Source organism: Lagopus muta, chromosome 7 (assembly GCF_023343835.1).
Source record: "Lagopus muta isolate bLagMut1 chromosome 7, bLagMut1 primary, whole genome shotgun sequence".
In the NCBI taxonomy this organism is placed as follows: domain Eukaryota; kingdom Metazoa; phylum Chordata; class Aves; order Galliformes; family Phasianidae; genus Lagopus; species Lagopus muta.
The window spans coordinates 44532282-44544998 of record NC_064439.1 but is presented as its reverse complement, the minus strand read 5'-3'; the positions used below and the strand labels follow the sequence as shown (position 1 = coordinate 44544998).

The following is a 12717-nucleotide window of genomic DNA, read 5'->3' as shown; positions in this document are numbered from 1 at the left end:
TGGCTGAAGGTACTCAATGAAGGATTTCTTGAAAGGGTTTGGCACTGGTTTTAGGTCACTTTCAGTGAACATCCCACATCAGTTAAAACGTCATACCGAAATTCACTTTTAATTACAAAGGTTCATTTTTCAAATCAAAATGGCTTTTCATTTCAAAATGGATGCTAATGGACAGCAAAAAGGCATTTTCATCAGTGAAAAGAAAAAGTTCTTGACCTCACGCTGTTTATTTTTTTCCCTAGCTTTTGTAAATTTTTGGCCCACAGAAAGATTCAAGTTGCTCAGTCTCAGCAGAAACACTTGAATTATAAATATCCGCACTATGTTAATTAATTCATGATTCTTGCAAATGTGGAAGCAGTTCTCCTGCCTGCCCCTCGGAGCAGCCCAGCCGCCCTCTCCCAGCAGAAGCAGCTCTCCTGGATGCTCGGGAACACCAGGCTTGTTTGCATCCCCCAGCAGAATCCAAGCCCCAGCACTCCTGCTTCTGTTTTCATTTTGGGAGCAGATCAAAACCATTCAGTTTTCCCCAGACAGATGGCATAGCTTTAAACTGTGACCACATTGTCCATATGTGTCCTGTGCAATGTACGGATTATTTCATAGCATCTCGGTGGCAGTGAGCTGGAGGCACACTGTGCCTTTGTTCTGTTGCTTGGCACTTTCCTAAACGTCTCCCCTTTGGCAGAGCGTGGGCTTTCTCTTGGATCTGTGCCACCAACGTGTGTGAAGCCCCGTCATATTTTAAACGACTCAAATATTAAGAAAAGAGAAAGGAAATACAATAACAAATAAGGACACGCTCTCCCCCTGTTGCTGTGGTGAAGGTACTATTTGCTCAAAGCTAGGAGCTGGAAAGGTGATCTGAGGGGCATGGCTTTTAGAATGATGAATTCATTTAATTTTTAAAAGCACTGCTCACTTCTGGCACCTGTTCTGTCAGGTCTGCGCCATGGGATCCCTGCCCACCCCTGGAATATCCAGCTGGATTTCCCACCAAAGTGCCACCATGAACCAGGTCCTCTACAGAAGCTGAGTGGGCACAGCCTCAAGTAGCTAAACTGAAGAGATATGGTTCATCCAAAATAACGCTTTTGGTAAGTATTTTTTGAGCTCAAAACGTGATTTGGGCCAATTGCAAATAGCATCTCTGGTTCAGCTGCAACCTGTTCTCTGTTCACCCCTCTGCAGACAATCATGCAAGATAAATATATTCTGGAGACTCCAGCGACAGCATTCACCTGCAGGTGGGACTTTATTCTTTGTCTTCTGCAATTGGTTGCAGTCAGGCACCAAAGATAACATCACATTTTAAGTAGCCAAATTCACCTACCTGTTTGACAAGCCACTGACGTGGAGTTAGGAGTGAACAGACTATATCTCAAAAATGCTCAGGATGATTATTTTGCAAGTAGAAAACACAAAGCAGAAATTCTGAGATAAACTGAGTAGCTCAGTCAGCTCCTTCCCTTGGCTACATAGCTGTCTTTGGATTAAAATGCTAAGATTAAGTTATTGAGGGTAGATTGCTGTCAACTTTATCGGCTGCCTCTGAATCATATGATCACCCACACAGTACTAAAGCAACTCAGTGCACTGAAATCAATGGAGGTAGGCTGCTTTACACCAGCAGAGAACAACTCTCCCTATGCCTGCACCAATAATAACCAATAATGCCTGCTTAAAAACCTTCAGTGGGCTTACTAAGGGGTGAGAGAATGGGGGTGGAAGCAGTTTCTTGGCAAATCCAAAATCCTGGCCAAGGATCCAGAAGGGGATTATTATTTCAGTAACTCTCTTTTTCGCTGCGCTGTGTTAGAAAGGTGTTAAACTCTCCTCAGCCAAGAGCACTTTGCAATAATCAGTTTATGAAAAATTCAATTTGGCAGAAAATTCTCAGCAGTCTCTGCTGAGAACTGTACTTATTACACCCCAGTCACAAGTGGATGGGCAAAGGTAGCTCAGCACGTCAGCCTCTCCTCCTCCATGGCCCTGAAACACACTCAGCAACGCTGGAGGAGGGAGAAGGCAGCGTTGTGTAACTAGTCTCCAAAACCCAGACAGTCACTTAGGATGAGGAAGAGGAAATAAAGAAGTCAGAAACAGAAGTCAGCCAGATGTAAAGCTTCTGGCAGGAGCTTCCAGGTAGAAACGATGTTTGTGCGGGCAAAAGAAACAGCCTGCACCCTGTCATGACAAAATATCCACCTGACTGGGAAAAATGTAAATGACGCTAAAGTGTTAATGAGCACTCAAGTGGATTTCTTCCTGGATTGAGTCACAGCTGCTGTCAAAACTCCATCAATCTGATTGCTGTAGCAGGGCGAGGGGAAGGCTCTCAGGAATGCCACCTGAAAGCCTTTGCTGTGGTAGAGGCATCCCACCAAGCTCCCAGCATCACGACAGTGGGAGCACCCTGCCTGAGCTCCCGGACCAGGACTTAGACCTCCTCTTTGGGGAGAGGCAGCAGTCCTTCTGCACACACAGACCACTATGTTACACTCCGTTGCTGTTGGCCACGTTAGTAGCTTCCTGACTAGCTTAACTGTTTTTCCACTAGAAGGCATTGGCGGGACCAGGGAGAGTAGGCTGGAGAGGAGACAGATGGTATTTTCTCTCTAGTTTTGGTGTTTGAGAACAGAATTTGCACAGTTTGTTCTTCAGTCAACCCTTACTCTTAGGATAAAAACTGTTACCGGCCAGAACATGAATGGTTCTGAAAAATGCAATCAAAAAAATATTTTTTTAAGCATACAGAGGGGGAGCTTTCATCTTTAAGAGCTACCAGATATGCATTCCTGAGGTCTGATGCTGTGGTTATTAATCAGATGCTTTGGGGATATTAAAGATTCTCTCTCACTAATACTGAATGCAATCATCCTTTCTTCCTCAAGATTTCCCAACAGATCATTAAAGTCTTGAAGCTCCTTTCATTCTTAATACGTGATTATCTTGTACCTGCAGAGTTCTTTATACCTAGACTTTAATATCTTCCTCTCTCCAGCAGATCTCTTCTTCCTTCAGCCAGGGTTCCATTTAAGGTAACTGCCATTCCTTAATTTGCCCTTTTATATTAATACGCGTCCTCAGAAGGTCAGCTATATTCTGTGCTGGCCTGACGAAGGCAAGGAGTATCAAAACTCAGTCTGACATCTGCCCCACTCAGATTCCACTGACTTACACAGCATTATTCTGCCATGGGAACCTTAAGCAAGAGCCTGAGCTGCAATTAAACGACATCTCCTGCTCCATTCAATGTGGCCAAACAGAATCACAGAATTGCAGGGGTTGGAAGGGACCTCTGGAGATCAAGTGCAGCCCCCTGCTGAAGCAGGCTTCCTACAGGAGGTTGCACAGGCGTGCATCCAGATGAGTCTTTAATATCTCCATAGACTCCACAACCTCACTGGGCAGTCTATTCCTGTGCTCTGTCACCCACACTGTAAACAAATTCTTCCACATATTGGTGTGGAACTTTCCTATGTTTGAGTTTAAGCCATTGCTCCTTGTTCTGTCACTACACACCAAAAAGAGTCTGGCCTTGTCCAATTGCCTCCTGCACTTTAGATATTTGTAAACACTGATCAGATACCCTCACAGCCTTCTTTTCCCCAGGCTGAACAGACCCAATTTACTCAGCCTTTCCTCATACATGAGATTGGACTCTCTCAAGGAGCTCTCCTTTTTTGCACTGGGAGGCCCAGAACTGGACGCAGTATTCCAGATGAGCTCTCACTGGGGCAGAGTAGAGGGAGAGGATCACCTCTCACAACCTGCTAGCATGCTATTTTCAAACGACTTTATGTTGCTCATTCCCATGTTCTTGGCTGCACTGGGAGACAGACAAGTAGTACCACAGAGTCATAAGGTGCATGGGCAGCTCAGATGCAGAATGACACTTTCCTGTTCCTTCCCAGTTACAGCAAGCAGGTTTCTCTGAATAGAAGCCTGTTCAGAGATGGATGTTGCAGAGAGAGCATGACATAGCACACTGTCAAAGTGACAGAAGGCTGAATTCCCCTAAGACCTGAGAAAGCCAGTGACAAGCCTTTGGAAATGTTGGGCGAGAAGTGAATGTTATTTTACATATATGGAACGTTGGCTCTGGGCAAATCATGATTGCTCAGAGAACCTGCAGAGCTGTAGCTGAGCTGAGACAGAAGCCATGGCCTGCTCAGACCAGTGTCCTCTCACTGTGCATCACTAGCATGTATGCACGTATATTGCCTTAATTAAATGTCTCTAAAATCCAAATTCAATGCATCCTACCTCTTCCCACCCCACCTCCACCAATCACCTATCGTTCTGCTCAAGGTGTAAATAGGTCAGGTGTTTCCATGACCACAGTGAATCAAATAAGCAGTTGGGGTTCAGCAAGCAACGTGAATTTTGTAATTGTTCTTGAGCCAAGTAGTACAAAGCAAGCAGCCCCACGCTGACAGTGCCTCACTATCTCTCACTGTGGTGCTGCTCATCAGCTGGCACTGGCCCCTTCCCCCTTGGAACTGCTATCTCCTGCAAGCTTCAACAGGCAGCTCCCCTCATGGGGTAGTGCTGATGAAAAGTACATTTCACACGGAAAATGTCTCAATGCATCACCACTGCAAGTACTAATTGCTGGTTCCAACGCAGCACTGAACCTGTTGGCACAAGGTATAATTGAATTGTGACTCACTGCCACGGAGTGGTATAGAGGGCCAAAAGTATAAAATAAACCTGAAAGCAAATTCATGAGGGACACGTCTAACAAACACGGTGGTTGGGATGCCACGCCATTCAGGAAGTCCCTACACCTCTAAGTGCCCTAAAGTGAGGAGCTGTGGCATGGAGAGGGCTATTTGTACTTATGTCCTGTTTCTTCTCCAGTAGCCCTGCTGCTTGCCTGGATCCTAAGCGAGATCTAAGCTAGATGATCCTTTAGTCTCCTACCTCCTCACAATGAGACAATCTGGGACGAAGAGTGAAGCTGATAGCCCTGAATCTGCGTGGTGCAGGGATGCCTCTGACCACAGCTGGTGGCTTAGAATGAAACAAGCAAGACACCAATGGTATCAGCCCCACACTGCCTTCGAACACTTTTCACAAGGCATTTTCTGATTTCTGACTTTTCTTTCCATGCAGTGAGTCACCTGCTTTTACTATGGCACAGATCTGTTTTCTCTCAGCAAAAAGCACCAGATCTCTCATGTATCACAAACTGAGTTATTTGTCAACAAAACTGGTCGTTTAAGACTGTTTTATCTCCCTTTCCAGGGGCCAGACATAAGAGTGTTTACTCAGGATGGTGTAGCTCATGCAATCTCTGCTTGGAAAACATCCCATAACCTGCCACCAAAACCAACCGTGTCTCTGCCATGCCATTCTGTGAAGACACTTTGTGATGCAGAAGATTTTGTGAGGAGGAGTGAGAGCAAGGCAGAGAAATCCACATTGAGAGCTCCTCTCTCCTGTACCCAAACACAGCCAAGAAAGCTGCTCAAACCTCCACAAAGTAAGCTTTCCTGGCAACGTTCTTCTAGTACAGTTTTCCTTAGATACAAGTTCTAAAAAAGTAATCTGTGCTCCAATTCCCCTCCCTTTGGAAGTCAAACACACTAAGGATCTTAGAGCTATCACCACATTGCCTGGGCCATGCCAAAGCCAACACCACTCCTCATGGCTGTTTCTTTGCCTCACCCACTTGGGGCCTGGAGCTCTTGGCCTTGTGTCCTGCTCTCACCACTGTCACACTGTCACAAGGACTTTTTCACCCTGTGTGCATTTTTTTCTTGAGCGAAAAGAAAACAAGAAGAGATTTCCTTATTTAACAGCATCAGATCTTGCATTATACACAAGTCTGTGCATAATATACAAGTATTTCATGTCATAACAGATAAGCTTTACTTATTCATTGGCATTAGTAACGTCCATGCAGCTTTGGGAATAGCGTGGTGTTGTTTCGTTACTGCGCTGTCAGCAAAAAGACAGCAATAGGGTTGAAATTCTATGCCACATATGTGTGTGCTGCTTGCAGCCTGCTGCGGGAGCAGCACTTTCCTAAGCCCCTCCGTATCGACCCTCCTTCATGGCCACTAATGGGTGGCTGTACAAAAGGTTATTTGGAAAGTCAAAGAGAACACAGCATGGGTGGCAGCAGATGTGGTGTTCCCCTCTTAAATTTTTTTCTATGATCTCCAACAAATTGTATCACCCAGGATCACTCATCTGTAAATTAAGGATAACCATATTCACAGCCAGTCTGCAAGGCAGGTCAAATCTACAAACAAAAAGAACAATAGCAAAACAGATTGAACCAGTGCTAGTAGCTATTCATCTTCAAGGGAAATTTACTTTACCTCTCAAATAAATACTTAACATAAACTTGATTTTGGAACTATACATTGCATATATAATTATCTACTTCCCCTACAAGCATTTCCTTCAGCTCCTTTCTTTCCTCACATATAAAATCAACAACATTTAGCCCTATTAGGGTTATCTGTAACAAAACAGTTATCTGATAGTAAGAAACACAGGGCTTACAGGCCAACAGATTAATGAGTGGGGAACATAATGCAATACTACAGAAAGTATAGTGCAGGATTTAATATTGTATATTCCAGCGGTTGAAAAGTCTCTCATTATAATCCTATGACGCCAATACCGTGCTGAACAGCAAGTAATCCTAAAATCCAGTTAGCATAGGCTTAGCGTACTGCAAAAGCAAAGGAAGTAGCAAAAAAATATGCAGTCACATCAAGCTACTGTAGTTACGAGACAGGTTCAGGAAAAAAAAAATCTTTGTTTTCAGATCTTGCTTTCTAAATGCTGAAACTCATTGGATCTATGTAGTAACTGCTGGGTCTTTGCCCAGTACTGTAAATCAAATGATAGGTCACGACATGCCTGCTCCAAAATAATCCCCCCCCTGCCAAGTCCCAGAAACCCTTACCATGGCTAAGAAAATAGAAGATATGAAATCAGGTGTACTAGAAATTACAAATTTTCTGAAATGACAGGTTTGAAAACCCTGATACAAATGTATGAAACCTCATGCACTGTGCCATTTAACTTCAATGATGGCTTTTTAAATGTTAACTCTCTTGGATTGTCCTTTTAGTCCTATTGCAGGCACCAGCACCCCTTCTGGAAGGGATCATTATGTCCTCCTCTGGCCTCTGATTTATTCATCAATACTGGATAGCTGTCATTACACAGAGTGAGACCTGCAGAAAATACACTAAGTCACGTTGTACTTAAACACCGAAGCTATGCAGATAATTTTAGCAGCCTCGTCCCTTGACTGTGTACTAACCTGCTCATGTGTTGTATGAAACAAAACAACTGTGGAATATTTTATGCATTATTTCAGTATTTATCATGAAAATAAAGAGGGCTTTTTTTTTTTTTTTTTAACTGATTTTAGGAGATTGTGGCTACTACAAAATCCTAGAAATATAGCCACTCCTTTGTGTTGGTTTTTTTTTTAAATCAAGAACTGTTATGCTAATCTGCTTCCTGAGCAATCTCTTCCAAACAACTAAATCAATTAACAGATTTCTTAATCCAAGTCTTCATAAATTTTGTAATGATGCATCCAAACAATAATATACCTATCCAGCAAAAACTAATCTGGAAGACCCACCAAACTTACCATTGCAGCAGCAGCAACAGAGGTCTATTTAATGTATTCAAATTAAAAAAATAATAATACAGAAATGTAAAAAAAGAAATAAAAATCAAATTTGATTTCTATGGAAAATGGTACATAGAAACATTTTGAAACCCAATTGCAGAAGTTGAGCCTGTGGCCCTTGATGCATCACATACAATGTGTCCATGCCTGAGGCAAACTGTCTGATTGTCCCCATCTTCGTGGCAGCCCTGATAACAAGTGCAAGAAAAGAAAGTATTATAGACACAAATACAAGAGTGGAACCTCAGCTCTACACAGTGACATTAGACAAGACACAAGGGAAGTTGTTTTGTAACCTTAGCTGTGACAACTGAGAACCTACAGCTGCAGGAATACTTGACTTGGGTCTGGTTCTGCCTTAGATTACACCAACTGCATGCAGCAAACAGTTTCTTCATGCCTGCCCACTATGAACCCCTGCCTCTTTCCCTTAAAGAAAATCAGAAAGCATTTTTGCAACAGCACAGCCTTGAGAATCTATAGCAACATGAGCTTATTTATTACCTGCCACTTCTATCCAAACATTTTCTACTGTGTCAGACCAACCATTTATTATATCATTTCTCTGTGAGATCTCAACATCATCCATCACTGGTAGTCACCTGCCCTGCTCCAGCTCTGGGCCTTTGCACTGTGCGGGGATTTGAAGGTGCAGGTGCTGGGCCCTGCTGCTGCTTCCCCTCTTATTCTTCCATTACCATGTTGCTTGCTTGGAGTTACCAAGCTATATTTAAGGAGTTCAAAGGGGAATCTTCTTTATGAGCCTTCCCCACCAACACTGCTTTAATGTAGGAAGTGTCAACCTGTCTGTTTTGTAAACACATCACCTCCTCATTCCTTAAATAAATATATGTCGCAGATGGATTTTTCTTTCCCTGGTAAGAGCCAGACTACCTTCCCGTCCTCCCCTCCATGCACATGCACTGATGACACCTTTAGCCCAAAGGCTGGCTTACATAGACCTTTATTTAACCTTTCTTAACTGCTGTGGGAAGAAGTGGACGTATAAGCATAGGTGCAGTCATCATGATCACTGTAGCAGCAAGGGACAGATGTCTGAACTTGCTTGGAAAACCCAACATTAGGTAGATCTCACTATATTCAAGACAAAGCTATTTAAAGGTAATCAGTCATACTGAGAACATGTTACCATAGCCGTGGCTTGCTGATAAAGGCTATTCATAACAAATGAGACAAGAAAAGGATGCACAGGCTCAGCAGAGTCAGTTCCAGGTGGGTATGCCCTCCTCAGACCTCCCCAAAGGATGGGTCACATAACCAACTAGAGTCCCTCTATAGCCAGAAAGATTGTTCATGCATTCTTTTTTCTGTTTCCAGTAACTTTCCCTCCCTCTTTTGCTTTTCAGGAGGTGTGAGTTTGCAAATAATACACAACTGTAGCTGTAAATAAACTTGTCTGGAAATTGCCTTTGCTCTGGGGAGCATCTGGTGGAAAATCTGTCCCAGTCTTCTCTTTCCAGCCTCCCTGCCAAACAGCCTTTCTCCCTTGCTCTGTATCTCTGGACTCTGATGAAGAGCAGACAGACCATCATCAGATTTTCTGTGTCAGAAAGGGAAAGGAGGATGTGCAGGATTGCCAATATATGACAGAGGGGTATCTTGCTTGCTGGCTGGCTATTACCAGCCTCAGCAGCAGCAGATCAGGATCCTAAGAAGGCTGACTTCATGAGTACTTAGCCCACGCTGTTCTGTTATACAAGTCATATTCTCAAATGCACACATGTATATGTTCCCATGGCCTAGATTTTATATAGCAGATGTTTGTAATAGCTGATGAAGCAAAAGGAATTGTCTTCTTCAGTACCTTAATATGCATGTTATTATAATATATTACTCTATTTCCTTATCAGCATATTAAAATAACTTGACCAAGTAATGTGTTTACAGTATCAGAGGGGATTCCTGTGCTGCTTAGAAATGTAATTGGATTTTCTCATTATGTTGCAGTGATATTACAAGCTAAATACCCAAGAAATTACTAGATTATGATGGCAGGGTAAATTACGAGAATAACGTACTACCTAATGTGATGCAGAAGCCCATAAACATAATGTCTATTTCCTATGAAACTGATAAATAATTTTAATAAAATAATAATAATAAAAGAATCATGCAGGTAAAGCAATGACTGCATGACCTTATGAAAGGTCAACTGTAAAACTTATTTGGATATGTCCTCTAACTTGTATCCCAAGATCAGTGACATGCAGAATAGGAGATGCACTTTGCTCAAACTTCTGCAACTCTGAGCATTTGCCCATAATGGTTAGGAAAAAAAAAATGCAAACAAGAAAAGAAACAAATCAAACAAAAAGAACCACAAACAAAATACCATGCTCCCTGTCTTTGGGACTTTCTGATCTGTGCCTCTGGCACTACTGGAGATCCGTGTAGCTCACCTGTTCTTCTCTAGCTGGATACAAGACAATTTGTAAGGCAATAGAGCCAGCTTTGCAGGGACCCAGACTGCTGCTCTCCTTTGGGACCTTACTGGCTATGAAATCCACTTACAAACTGCATTTAAAAGATGGCATCAAACTTGCAAATGACCTCTCTGCAAGCTGCTTGGAGAGACACTTTAAAAGCTGCAAATACATGACTTTCAAAAGGAGACGGCCATGTATTTTCTCTGTGCTTCCAGCATGTCTCCTATCACCACAACACCAGCACTTAGCCATGACCCAATCCTTCCCAGCAGCTCCTACATTTCCTCTGTTTTGAAGTGCAGCAAATTCTGCTTCATAAAGTACGGGAACAGAAACCAGGCTGAACTGGCACTGTGAAGCAGACAGGATGCCAGAGAATGGCTTGGCTGAAAACATGAGTCAGAGCATAAGAGATGTATGGGATTACCATAGTTTACATAGTGTCCTCATTGCCAAACCACCATGTCAGGTCCCTAGCCCAGCACCGGCTATGAGAGGTGACGAGCAGCAGGACAGTAGTAGAGTTACAGTAGCACTGTGTCCTCAGTCAGAGGTAGTGCCAGGAAGAATCCACAGACCCCAGACAAATTCCTGTGTGCAACGGAGAGCCTCTATGTGCCTTCAGGCACAACACACAACTGTAGCGAGTGGCACTGAGATAAGACAGTTTCCTTCTGTCTTACAAAGATCATGCTCTTAATTTTATGGTCTCAGGCAAAAACATCTCCTAGAAAGAAACTCAGACCTAAACTGTGCCTTAGAGACACCCGATGCTTGTGAGGCAGGACCTTTCCCATCAATTCTGTGCTGTGTTTCTTTGGTCTAGCAAGTGCTTACTCATTCCATAGCTTCCCAGAAAATAATTTCACCTACAGATGGAAATAGCGAGGACAGCGCTGATCCAAAGTCTACGAAAGCCAAGAGAGCGGTTCCCCCTGGTGCCAGTGCATTAAGCATCAATCTAGCTGTCTAGGAACACTGCAGTAGCCAATCTTGTGCCTTGGTCAGCATTTTAGAGCAGAACTCCTCTGGTGTGCCTGCCTGCCCTGCCTCTCCCCGTGGTTGGGGAGCGGGTCACATAACCACAGCAGAGAGCAGAGTGCCCTGTGAGGCACTTCCCTCCTCCTCTCCAAACTTTATGCTCAATAAACACCACAACATTTTGCTGTTTTTACCAAGAGAAGCTATTGCTGTTTCAAAAAGAAAACAAAGGATACATGAAACTCTCAGAGCCCTGAGCAGGCAAATCTGATACTTTCACTTTGGAGCAGCAGTACTTCTCACCTCCCTTCCCACAAGTGCAGTCAGCATATTTGATTTCTTTTTCTGTATCTCTCCCATGTTTATTATTAAAACACGTCATCGTCATCTAATCACCACTGGAATTGAAAGTAATTTTGCACAGGAGCATTCTAAAATTAGAGAACGCCAATTAAAATTAACGCAAAAAACAAAGTGCTGGTGTTTTGCTGTGCTGAGAAGAAACCAGGACCGACACACAAGCAAACACAACCCCTATCTGCTCAACAGCAGTGCTGATAGCTGAGTTTTTGACCGTTTTTTTTTGGTTTTTTTTGCAGTTGATCCCCCACCCCCCATGAGCAGCAAGGCTGTGCTGAGGCCTTCTTACCCTGTCCACCACGCAGCAGCGGTCGCATCCAGACTGGCCGGCTTTCGGCACCTCAGACCAACAGCTCTGATTCTTCCAGGGCACCCTCTGTCTGGCTCCACGTCCCGCAGACAGCTGAGGCGAGCCGGGGGGGCTGGGGCATGGTGGCGACGGGATACAGCCCTTCCTGATATAATGGGAAGGCCGCTGCCAACGGCGGCGCTGGGCCGGGCTGGATTCCAGCACTGTGGCCCTGCTGCACCTGTCGCAGGGCACGAACCGTGACAATCAGCTGCGTGGCTAATATTAGCCAGAAAGGAGCATGATATGGCCACCGAGCAGCCCTTAGGGAAATAACTGTCCTGCTCTGCCTCTAGTTAAAGGGAAAGCGAAAAGGAGTGAAGTGCTGCGGCCCCATCAGCTGGAGGAAGCGGATAGAATTCCCAGAGCCCTGCATGGTCCCGTCCAGTTTATCACCTCAGATAAAACTTCTCTCCAGTGGTTGTTTCAGGGTCCCAAAACAGCCGGCCACGAACAAAGGAGGGTACATCAGTACCTGCTATCCCTGCACTAAGGATCTCTGGTCCTCAAGCTGGCAAAACTGTGGCCTACACCATCGTGCTACCCAATGGCAGGCATCCCTCAGGGCCACTAAGAAAGCATGAGGACACATGGCACTTAGCATGCAGAGTGAGGGCACAAGAGCCAATGCTGTAACTAGTCAAAACCAAGAAAACTTCCCACCCCGCATAACCTGCAGTGTTAACATACCCTGCTCAGAATAAAGCACTCACAGCACTGGGCCACTTTTCTCTCTTTAGAGGAATTGTTGTGGTGCTTGGTTACCGCTGCTCCGTTGCAGGGATCTCCGAGCACAGAGGCCATGATGATGGCGTGTACTGCCGCAGTGCTAAGCACCAGAGGGCAGCTGAAATACAAACGTGAGCTCCAGCTCCAAGTCTCCGACTGAGCAGTTCACAGCAGAT

General features: G+C 44.3%; 1 protein-coding gene across 1 annotated transcript in view; it reads right to left on the bottom strand.

The window, feature by feature from the left end:
- The window catches only part of ARPP21 (cAMP regulated phosphoprotein 21), a 185969-nt gene extending 174101 nt beyond the window's left edge, over positions 1–11868 (bottom strand). Inside the window, exon 1 of the mRNA XM_048952081.1 lies at positions 11753–11868. The gene's annotated coding sequence lies outside the window, so the exon portion shown is untranslated. The remainder of the gene's footprint in view (positions 1–11752) is intronic.
- Positions 11869–12717: the final 849 nt, after the last annotated feature.